Source organism: Tupaia chinensis, unplaced genomic scaffold (assembly GCF_000334495.1).
Source record: "Tupaia chinensis unplaced genomic scaffold, TupChi_1.0 Scaffold000199_1, whole genome shotgun sequence".
Taxonomy (NCBI): domain Eukaryota; kingdom Metazoa; phylum Chordata; class Mammalia; order Scandentia; family Tupaiidae; genus Tupaia; species Tupaia belangeri.
In genome coordinates, this window is record NW_006159674.1 from 2,327,683 (window position 1) to 2,340,097 (window position 12,415).

Genomic DNA, 12,415 nt, shown 5'->3' on the forward strand with positions numbered 1-12,415 from the left:
TTCATCGCCCCCACCCTCTTCCACCATAGCCCAGCCACCCTGGAACACACAGTGCTACTTGCTGCTCACACCTTGGACCTGCTGTGCCAGGGCCCAGGCAGTTGTCCTCTCAGATCTGTTCTTCTTGGAAGCATCAGAGCTCAGCTCACTTGCCACCTCCCTAAGGGGGCCTTCCAGACCTCCTTAAGCAGGAAGTAGCCTCATCCCTCACTCTTTGACTCATTGTCCCATACGTGCTCTCCTTAGTGTTTCTTAATATCTGAAATGATACCTGTTTCTTGGCATTTCCCCACTCAAAACATAGGCTCCACAACCACTACGATTGTGCCCATTTTTCACACTGCTAAATCTCAGTATTTACTCTAAATCTGACAATTTTTTTGAATGAATGAAAGTATTTAGGTACTGTCATTACAGAAAGATACCATGTGTCCACTGAAGACAGTGTTTGAAAATTTGATTCCACCTCTTACACAATCTATTTTATGGTCTGCTGGGTTATAGAGTAAAAATGGGTTTGCCACCATGTAATTCCCAATAGAAGAAAAGGGGTGTAAAGCAAAACTTATCTGCTCTGAGACCATCTCCTTTAGCTAAAAGAAACACCAAAAGGGACCAGCAGATGGTGTAATGATTATGTCACTTGACTCTCATGCAGTCAACTGCAGTTCAAGAACCAGACCTGGCAGCTTGAAACTCATGCTGGGCACATGTGCATGCATGCCCAAAATCCCGAGTGTATGAAGGAAAAAAAATTGCGGTGTGGCCATCCCCCCAGGAGTGATTTCTCACTTTCTGTCTCTCTGCCTCTCTCTGTCTCTCTGATGAGTGCACACACACTATAGCAAAAAATCTCAACACACACACACACACATGCACACACACACTCTCTTTCTTTCTCTTTTCAAATAGACACACGCACATAACTTTAGTGCTGGCAGATACGTAGGTCCAAATCATGATTTGTCGAATTCTACAATCCAACGGCATCTGTTACATAACACTCGAGTTTTTCTGCAGTACTCTGCACACCATTATATAATAAATATATAAAATTATAGTTATTATCCTTTAAAGGGGCTGGCTATCTTAACAAGAGATTTAGTCAGTGTTAAATAATTTATAAACAGATTTATTTGGGGCTATAACTATTTATAGTTATTATATTATCCCAGTTTGATCTGGGAGAAAGCTTATTTGTCTTCAGAATACTCAACAAGATTAATGATTTTTAAATGTCATAATGCATTTAAAAATGTACATTTCAAAATGCCACAGCCCTAACTTCCTCAAAATATTCTTAAGAATGCAGAGTTCTTTCAATCTGTAAATCCTTTCACTGCTAATTATACAATTTACTTCTAATGAGAAAAGTAAGGATGTAATAAAACAAGAAAATTGTGAAGGTCAGACTGCAGTCTTCCACACCTTCACAAACTTGCATCTCCCTCCTGGCTGAAAGAGGAAACTAGGCTCCCAGGCATGAGCTTGGGCACAGACAGCTCAAATGAGAAGAGAGTGTATAAGGAGAATGCTCGCACATCCATCCTAAATCCCTCAATCTCCTGAGCCCCAGACATGGTGATTTCAGGGCTTCAGAAAATACAAGTAGCTCTTTTCCACAAATTAAGCAAAAGAATTCATAGGGGGAAAAAAGTAACCCATTTTTATCCAGAAATATTTAAAACTCTGAATGGTTCAGAGTTTCTTTATCATCTACAGTGATTCTCAATCTGTTTTGTTTTGTTTTGTTTTGAATTTTCCAGAGGGCACATACACTTACCAGAGATAGAGAGATAGAGACAGAGACAGGGGTGGGGGGAGAAAGCATTCTCCATGAGGAAAGATCACACAGCAATCCCTTCTCTTCCATTTCTCCTGCCATCATGATTTTGAGCATGCACACTCAAGTTCCCAGGTGGTTTTCCAAGCCACCAAATATGGGACTCAAAGCATGCAACTGGCCATGTGAAATCCAGCTCCCATAACCACTGTTTTACAAGCCACCAAATACGGGACTCAAAGCATGCAGCTGGCCATGTGAAATCCAGCTCCCATAACCACCAGGCCATGGGATAGCACCCTTAATCTGTTTTATGGAGTGGAAAGAGAAAAACGAAAAGTAATGTTCTTTAGTGGAACAAACCCAGGTTACACTCTCAACCATAAATTTCTCTAGGGCCTGGGTGCCAATTCCTTGATGAATGACGGCAGAGAGTAAAACAAACAAACAAATAGCAAACGTTAGTGGAAGAAAGCAGAGATATATTTTGTTAACATGTAGTATAGGTCCAGCCACAATGGTATATGCTGGACGCTGCTACTCAGCAAGACTGAGGCCACGTGGGAAGCTCCTGTTTGATTCTTAGCTCACCCCAAAAAGCACACACCAGTAATCCCAGCTACTTGAGCGGCTGAGGCAGAAGAATCACAAAACAGCAACAAAGCACACACATACACATACAAACTAAACATTTTTAGAAAATTTGCATTTTGGTAGGTTATCCACACGTGTGCAATCTTAGAATCTAGGGAGAAGGTCTTTGAAAATTAGCACACTATTAAGCTTTGCATTTCTCTGTTGAGAAGTGTTTTTACTGTGAATTACATAAAGTATCACCCCTCCATCCATGGCTCCTCTGTTTGCAGCTTTAGCTACCCATGGTCACCGTGGTTCAGTTTGCTGGAGCCTAATGCGTGTGCTGAGTCAGCCTGGAGAGTCATCCTGCAGTGGCCCTCCCTCTGGATGTGTTCTGGAATTCAAAACAGCAAAACCAGCTAAGCATTAAGCTATTTTTCTTGGCCTAAGGACAGTGTCAAACCACAGGATGTGATAATTTGTGAAAAAGACATATTTTAGCTCAGGATTTTTTATTTATATCAACATTTTAACTATAATTAAGTCAGCAGAGGAAAGCGTTCCTTATCTTGGTACAGAGCTTTCTCTTCTAGCCAATGGCTCAGGAAAGACACTTGAGAGTTATCTGACATTTTCCTCTCCCTCAAGCCCAAGAGCTAACGTATTACCAAGCCCTTCAATTTCTTACCCCAAATAATTTTGGCAAGTGTCCCCTGCCCTTCTCCTCCACCACTACCATAGTGGTCAAACCACTGTCTTCTCTCATCTGCCTACCTGGGTAATAACAGTTTCCTCCCTGGTCTCCTCTACCTTCTCCAGATCATTTTCCACACAAGACCTTGTCAGTACCCTTATGCACGCTGCACTTAAAATAAAGACCAACAGGGGCCAGTTGGTGGCATGGTGGTTAAGATGCTGAATCCCACATGGACAATGTCTTGGTCTGAGTCCCAGACCCAGTAGCCTGAAAATCACACCAGGCTCATGTGTGTGCATGGTCAAAATCCCAAGAGAAGAATAGAGGAGAAGGTATTGCAGAGTGACCATCACCCCGGGGGGAAAATTCATAACTTCTCACTTTCTCTCTCTCTCTCTCTCTTTCATGTGTATGCCCTATAGGAAAAACTGAAGAAAAAAAAAAACCCTGTGGCTTGTCTTATTAAAACTAAAAGAAAATATACTTTTTAAAAGACCAATGTTCTTAAAGTATCCTATGACATGTTGAAGGATTTAGCATCTGTCCAGCTCCTCAGCCTTGACAGGGGCATTCTCCCTTTCTATCCTCCAGCTACACCAGCACTCTCTCATGGTCTTGGATACACCTCACTCCTTTACACCTGTGGCCTTTCTGTACGCTGTCTCTGTGCCCACAATTCTCATCGTTCTCCACTCCCTCTTGTAGTTAACTCATTTGTTTTTTAATACCAGGTAGCTCCCATTCAACTCTTCCTTTGATAGTAATAGATTCTTACTGTATTCTGGACTTCTGTTGTGTAGAATGACTTGGTTCCTAATCATGTGTGTGTACAATCATTTGATTGTCTCTTTCATAGGATGGTAAGCTCTCTGAAATAGGAACCCAATGAGTACTGCTCAACATTTTATCTCTAGGTCTTCGCTCCAGCATATGACACATAGTAGGCAACCACATGTTTGTTAATAAAGTATTCATCCCAAAGTAGCAGACAGCTGACAATTTTTTTTGAGAGGTTTTTTTCGCTATAGGGCGCGTGCGCTCACCAGACAGACAGAGAGAGACATAGAGACAGAAAGCGAGAAATCACCCCCCAGGGGGGATGGTCACGCCGCAATCCCTTCTCCTCCATTCTCCTCTCGGGATCTTGGGCACACACGCACACGTGCCAGGTGTGAGTTCTAAGCCACCAGGTCTGGGACACGAACCGCAGTCGACAACATGGGAACCCAGCGACATAGCCATTATGCTGGTTCCCGAGAGCTGACAATTTTGATATATTCCTAAGTGTCTACGATGACTGAAACAAAAGTCAGGCTCCCCCCCCTCCCTGTGGCACGCTAGTGGAACCTGCGGGATGGGATGACTCTCATTCCTATAGCAAATACATTTCTCCCTTTAGAAGATTTAATAAAGATTAGCAAGTGGGGCCAGCTCAGCGAGGCATGCACTGCTAAGACGCTGTGCTCTTCAGGCTGGGACCACACGGAGGCCCAGGTGTGATTCCAGATCCAACGCACAGGCCACACACAGTGATATGAACCTACAAATCCTGCAACTCAGGAGGCTGAGGCAGAAGGATTGCAACAGTGATATGTACCTATAAATCCTGCAACTCAGGAGGCTGAGGCAGAAGGATTGTGAATATGAGTCTGGCCTGGGCAAGATAGGGAGACTCTGTCTAAAAAAGAACCAGGCACCTGTAGTCCCAACTGGGATGCTGAAGCAGGAGGACTGTAACATGGCAAAACCCAATATTTAAAATAAAAGGGGGAGGGGCACCAGGTGGCATGGTGATTAAGGTGCTGGAATTCCCACATGGCTGACTGTGGTTCAAGTCCTGGACCTGGCAGCTTGCTTGCTCTCTCTCTCTCTCTCTCTCTCTCTCTCTCTCTCTGTCTTTCTCTGGCAAAACACTTGTGAAATAATAATAATAATTAATAAATAAACAAATAGTCCTTTAAAAAAAGATTTGTAAGTGACTTTCTAACCCACAATTTAGAATATATGGGAAGAAAGCATAAAAGGAAAGCATCTAATACGCTTTCCAAAATGCTTTATATAGAATCAGAGTCTTAGAGCTGAATAGTGCCAACCTCAGATCACATCATAAGAATTCAAGAGATTCCATTCCATTAAACTGAGCCTCTGTATTAGAAAGCAACACTTGGGATACACTAATGTATACCCGGATGACTGCTGGCTGGCTGTATGACTGTAGTTTCCTGAAACTCTTTTCAAAACAAAAGGTATATCCCTAGAGGGCAACCCTCTGAGTAAAACATGCTTTATATACAAACAATAGTTCTATATGCAGACACAGACAAGATGCCAATAAATTCCAGTAATATAATTAGCAACAATAACAATACTCAGTACCAGTAAATACAAAGTTCCTTTCTCTAGGGAGTCTAAGTCACATTGATGACATTCTTTATTCTTAACAAATTTTTATACTAAAAGACAGAAGTCAAATATTGAGCATTCGACTTCAAAGATAAATAACTGAGGCACAGAGTTTTAAATGACCACTGACAGAAATCAGAACTCTTGGGTTGTCAAAAAAGCCATAATGTATTTTTCTATGCAAAAATGTGTTGTGACTTTTTGACAACCCAACAGAAATCTGTAGATGTTCATGGACTGACTTTCTAACCCATGTATCCACTTGTCTAGGTCAATGAACCCCTGTAGAGGAAATGAGGATGTCATGGCTAAAAGCAGAGCACTAACGCCCAATAACATATACCCCCAGTTGCTGGGATCCAAGGCCCATACGCCACCTCCATCTCCCACCCAAGACTTCTCTGAAGATTACAATCAACTAGCATTATTAAAATAGACATTCCTGAGCTCCAACCCAGATCTACCAAACAAGAATTTTCATTGAAGTTTAATGGTAGCATGTAGCTATTACACACTCCAGGGGACTCCTAATTGGAAAATGGTGTCCTGAAAATCCAAGTGCAACAGCCTGGGAGGAGAGCAATGGCTAAAAGGCACAAGCGAGGGACTTCTCTGGGTGTAGGAGTGACCTGGTGTTTCTGGCCTGGCCTCTCAGGGTACACATTCCTGCAGAGGGAAAGGCTGTGTCCCTGGAGACACAGTGAGAAATTCCAAACACAGAGCAGCCCAGCTGAAATAGGTACTGCTTCTTATTTGGTGGGTTGGAACAGAGCCCAGAAGCAGCCAGAACCACACCAATGCCTGGAGCATGGGTGAGCAATGAGTCAGACCCAGACCCCCAGGCCAGCATGACATGGCAGAGGGAAGGAGGTACACAGACATGGGTATGATTTACACTACCCATGAACCAGAAAACAAGAGTTTCAGATGAGATATTGAGGAGACTGAATCCAGTAGATCTGTTACTGGGGACTGAGTAAGAAAGAAGCCCTAATAATGTAATAATAATGATAGCAGCACCTCATTTGCTAAGCAGCACACAAAGCACTTTGCCCATAGCATCGTATTCATTCCATTCACTGAGTAAAAGATCAGGCACCTGCTCCCCATGCCAGGCAGTGCTCAGCCCAGAAGACAGAGTGATTACAGCCAGCTCTTGAGCTACAAAGACAATTCTGCTCACTCACATCATCCAATCTCAACCACCTGCCAAGTTTCCTAGCTCTTCTCCCTCAAGATTGTTGCCTAGCAGAGCTCATTCCCTCTGCCTGGATCTGTGTTAACTCCTTTAGTGGCAATCACAGCCATCAGGGAAGGGAGTGTGTGGATACTACATACTGCAATGCCCTGACTTTCAGTGGAGCAGGTCTGCGCTACTTTCTACACAGCCCCTCAGAGGGGCCCCAGCTGTCCAGATGGTAACCTTAAGTATGTAGCTGTTGTGGGTGCTTCCTCCTTCCCTATTTTCTGTTTCCAAGGACCATCTCCCTACAGCCAAGTCTTCCTATCAGGCAGTGCCTTCTAGAGGAACCTAATGTAAAAATGTGGTGATGAACTAGCCACAACCCCTGCCTCTCTGGAGCTTACGGTCAAAGAAAGTGAAAAAAAGTGACCACACAAAATGGAGGTATGGTTCAGGAACAGATGGAGTGAAGAACACAGTGGATCACAAGTGACTGGGTGGAGGAGGGGGGCAATTTGAATGCCAGGTTAATATTTGCTCAGCATTTATAAATACTCATTGTACTGGGCACTGTGACATTACAACTGATACTCATAGTTCAACACTCTACCTTCCAAAGTATAAATCACTCTAGCTCTGGAAACAAAAGAACTTACAGAAAACAAGGCCAAGGGATTTAAATAGGCATTAATATTGAAAAGGCCTAAGTGCTACCTGTTTTCTATTGAAGATTTTCTTTCTTTTCCAAAAAGAAAGAGTCATGAGATTTTATCTTTCATTTGTTCATCTGTCCTCTTCCCTCCATCTTCATTGCTACCATAATCTGCCACAAAGATGATAGATTTACTACCAAGAAGTCTGAGTAGAACACATGGTACCAGACAGATTTTTTGTTTTTCGTTTTGTTTTGTTTTTGCTATAGGGCACGTGTGCTTACTAGAGTGATACAGAGAGAGAGAGAGAGAAACAGAGAGATGAAAAGTGAGAAATCAGCCCCCCCTAGTGGGACGGCCACATTGTAATCCCTTCTCCAGTCTCCTTTCAAGATTTTGGGTATGCACACACATGCCCAACATATTTTCCAAGCCCCTAAGTCTAAGACTCAAACTCAGCTGTATGGGATCTACCCATCTTAACCACCACACCACCTAGCTGGCCCTGGACAGGTCTTAAGATACAAATCTGCATATCACATTCCCCTGTTTATAAACTTCAATAGCTTCCCTCTGACCTAGACAAAATCCAAAAGTTGGCCACAAAGCCCTATGCAGTCTGGCCAACACCAACCTTCCTGATATCATCTGGTACATTCTCTCTACTGCTCTTCCACCTCCCTTGCCTCACTGATGTAGACTTGGCACAGATGGACACTGCCATTCTGAGAAACAGGGGTGAGTTAGTGATCAAACAGGTAAGTCAGAGGAGTCCCGGTCCCTCTCCTTTTGTCTCACTAAAGTTTGGTCAGGCACATCAGATCTTTTCTTATAGTTACCTTAAAACTGGTTCTTAATTCTCTTCCATCATTCCAGATTTCTTCCCATGCCTCGAGTCACTCAACACTACAGTGATTTAATCTGCCCAGCCCCTTTCATCTTCAATTGACTTCTTTTTAAAAAAAACCTTGGGAAACTAGCTCTCTACTAGCCCTTGTCTGAGGTTGAACATGTCGTCTGAGCTAAGCCAGGGAGTCCCTTCTCCTTGGAGGTTAAAATTTGAGAAGAAATGAAATATTATATTAACAGTGGATTACTCAATCTTAGCACCCTAGGGAGATAAATTTGGGTCACTGAGATTTCAGAAATCCATGGACAGAGCACAGTTGCTCAGTTCTTGCCCTTCCCAGGATCTCACTATTTGCTCTTACTTCAAATTTGTAAATTGACCCCATAGCCTTCCATTAGACACCTTTCTTCTCCTGAGTCTAAGAGAGTCAATTTCTATGGTTTGCAGAAAACATCAACCACCTCTTCTCTTATAAATACCATTGTTACCTGGAAACAACCATTAGAAATGCGATAGCCTAAATCTGCTTTGCTGTGCATGAGCAAGATCAGCAAGGTTGGCAGGATCTACACATTGAAAAGGACCACTTCTTGATGCTAGCTTTTGCAACTACCACTCTTCATGGCCATCTAGGGCCACTTAGCTGTCCAAACATCTTCGAAATTATCCTAATCACATTTCCAAATTGAACAAGAGACTCAAATCACTGGAATCTCAATGGCAATTTGGGAAAACCAGTTGGTCCAAGGTACATGTAGTTTTAGATTTAACTAGAGAAAAGTTAAAGCCTAACTTAAAGATATATAGAAAAGTGGGTTTATGAAGGCAATCTGGTAGTTCTGTAAGGGAAGAATACGGAAGCACAGCAAATGCAGCCAGTGTGCACAAAAACAAAACAGAGTTTGAGAAAGCTCTGTGTGTATAGGATCCACAATGAAATATGGCCAAGAGGCAGGAGACCCCTGCTGCAATTGGTTTGCAACATTTCTCCTCTGGGACCCCACCCTACTGGAATGGGTCTTGGTATTTCCTTTGTCTGTGGCATCTGCAAGCACATGGGGGTGTTCTCCATCAAAATTCTTCACTACTGGGACTCTGAAAGGCTCAGTACTGCTCAAGGACATGAGAAAAGACTTTCTCTTGCTTTTATCCTGAGTCAAAAATGTAAGGAAAGAGGTAGCTGGAATGTAAATTCTGGTTTTAAACATTATCTGATCCTACAAAAACCATTTTTAATTTTATTATTATTATTATTATCATTAAGTTTGTTTATGCACTGAACAAAAAAAACAGGTATAGAAATAGTAAAAATATAATAATAAGATAAAAGTTTGTTTATGTATTTGTATCAGGAACAAGAGAGCCACACACACAGAAGCAGCACTCTCTCCCGGATCTCAACACCTCTATCCACTTCCACATGGGCACATGTGCACCTGTTGCACTTGGAGAAGTCTCCAGATATGAACACTGAACCTTCCCATGTGGGTCAGCTCACAGAGCTTCGAGTTTACTACCTGCCACCATCTGCCATCAAAATCACCTTTAATATCTGCTTATAGATCTCATCTGGTCTAAACCATAAAAACCATAGGTACCATTGAAAATTCATTATAAGCATCTCCTAGTTAACAAAATTTAAAATAAATTCATTTTTTCCTAATACTCTCTTATTATTTCTGTCTGCCCCCCAAGTAAAATGCAATAGTTTAAAAATATATAATCCCACAGAAACAGTATTCATGATATTTCTTTTTTTGCTTGTATAAACATCACTTTCTCCATTTATCAACTGAATAGGACTTCAGTGAGAAAAACTTGGAAAACAAAAGCACAAAGATTATTTTTGAAATCACCCACAATCATCCCACTCAAAAGTCACCACCAATAAAAATACTGATTTATTTTCCAGTATATGTTTTTGAAAACAAATATATACTAAACTAAAATAAGAGCATATTGCAACACTATTCTGTAATTGCTTTTTTCTCACTTATGGATAGATCATGAACATAAACCCATTTTAATAAAGACTCACTTAAAGCATGGTTTTCAATAAGCTATCCGTCATGCAAATTGGTGTTTCTTAACACTGTGGTCATACTCTCTAGGGAATACTTAGAAAATTAGGGGGCTATTTGTAACTGATATAGAGCTAGGGCTAGAATCAAGGAGGCCAGTGCCCCTGGTAAGTGTGGGCAGTCCCACAGAACAAAGAATTGTTCCAGCCCCCACTTGATTTCCAAATGTCCTCTGGGAATGTTAGAGTCAAAAGCACTTTGCCCTTCACACAGTCTGAACCAGAAAACTATGAGGGCTACTAGATGCAATAGAAATATGTAGTGAATACTCAAGTGAGGAGGGGACTAGATTGAATTGCCTCACACATGCCACTTGGAGCTGTTACCCTATGATTGTGACACACAGAAATCCAGTCACATGGCTTTCTGTCTTGTTCTCTCAAAGTTAGCAATTGTCCATTGTATTCCTATCTTCCGCCATGATTAGATAACTGAAAAATTTATACTCTAAGTCTCATTTCAGTTAACCATTTCAAATCCAGTGCTTAGATAGCGTAAACCCCTAGACACAAACCAAAGAAACTATCAGGTCATCAGGAAAGTCACAATAAATTTTTCTGTGCAAAAATGACTTTCCCAGTAATGGGTGTACACAGAGATATTTTAAAAAGATGTTTACTACAGCAATGTCTGCACATAAAATAAGTAAACAAATATCAAATACTTTGCAGTTAAATAAATGATGGCATATTCATAGAATGGAATATCTTATAGCCATTAAATATGATGCAGAGTATTGGATGATATGAAAATTATAATATTAAGTGGGACAAACAAGTTACAAAATTACACATCCCATGTTACATAGGTTGAGTATCCCTTATCTGCAGCCCTTGGTGTCAGTACTGTTCAAATTTGGGATTTTTTGAAATTTGGAAATATTTGTATATACATACTGACACAGCCTGGGAATAAGACTAATAATACAAAATGTGTTTATTTTTCATGTATAACTATATACATAACCTGAAGATAATCTTATACAAAATTATTAATAATTTTGTGCATGAATCCTTTCATGGGCATGCATGTGTAAGGGCATGAGAGCTTCTGCAGAAAAGGTATATGGCAGCTGAAGGACACTGGGAGAGTCAGTCCTGTTTCTCTTGAGGATGCTGAATAATCGTGTTGTATGTATGAGTTTTGACCGTGACCTGTCACATGAGATCAAGTGTGGAATTTTCCACTTCTGGCATCATGTGAGCACCCAAAAATTTTGGATTTTAGGACATTTTTGTATTTCAGATTTTTGGATTATGAATGCTCTCTCTGTATACATATTCTTAAGAGCCAGGTACAGCTGTATGTGCCTGAAATCCCAGGCAGGAGACTAAAGTAGGAGAATCATGACATGGTGAGACCTTATCTCAAAATGTTACACACACACACACACACACACAACACATACTCACACACATACTTTTAGATACACCTTCATACTAGAGGAGATAAGTGAGAGCTTTGTGTCTAACTATACACAATATACTTGTATGTCTGTAGTATTTAATGTGAATCTTGAAAAAGAGTAGCCTGATTGACAAAACTATAGCAGACATACTGAAGTAGTCGTAGTCTCATTGGGGATGGAAAGTAAATTATTCTTTAATTTACTTTGTCCTCTGGTTCAGATTGTGCTAAGCGCAAAGTGTTTTTGGTGCTAACATTCCCAGAGGACATTATTCCTTAATTTACTTTCTGTAAATTCTGGGGCTAGAGGGTGATGCAATGGAAATGCAACTAGACTCACATGGGAAAGTTCCCTGTTCACCTTCTGGACACACCAGGTGTGAGTGGATGTGAGTGGAGGTCGCCTGGGATCTAGGCTGGTTAGGGCTGGGGGTGGATCACAGCCTGGAGACCCCTGTTGGGGATGCTTCATTCTCTCCCTCTCTCTCTCTAAAAGATATAAGTAAATTAAATTACAAAAAAAAAAAAAGCCTCTTTCTACTGCTCTCAGGAATACTGAACATTTAAAAAGTTGGTCAAAGTTCTAAATTAGGTTTAAGTTTATTCATTCTCTGTCTCTTGTAATCATTTATTGAAACTTTTCTCTTAAATCTATTCCAAGTAAAGCCAAGAAGCTTTCCAAAATGATCAGATTTGGACAAAGTTTTCAGTTTGGTCTCCTAGAAATATCATTTCTAACACAGGGATATGATGACACCAAAGCTTGTAAAACATGTTTCTTA

The 12,415-nt window shown here is 41.1% G+C and overlaps 1 protein-coding gene across 4 annotated transcripts in view; it reads right to left on the reverse strand.

The window, feature by feature from the left end:
- The window catches only part of FAM13C (family with sequence similarity 13 member C), a 139,432-nt gene that overhangs the window by 76,217 nt on the left and 50,800 nt on the right, over positions 1-12,415 (reverse strand). The gene's annotated exons all lie outside the window — the stretch shown is intronic.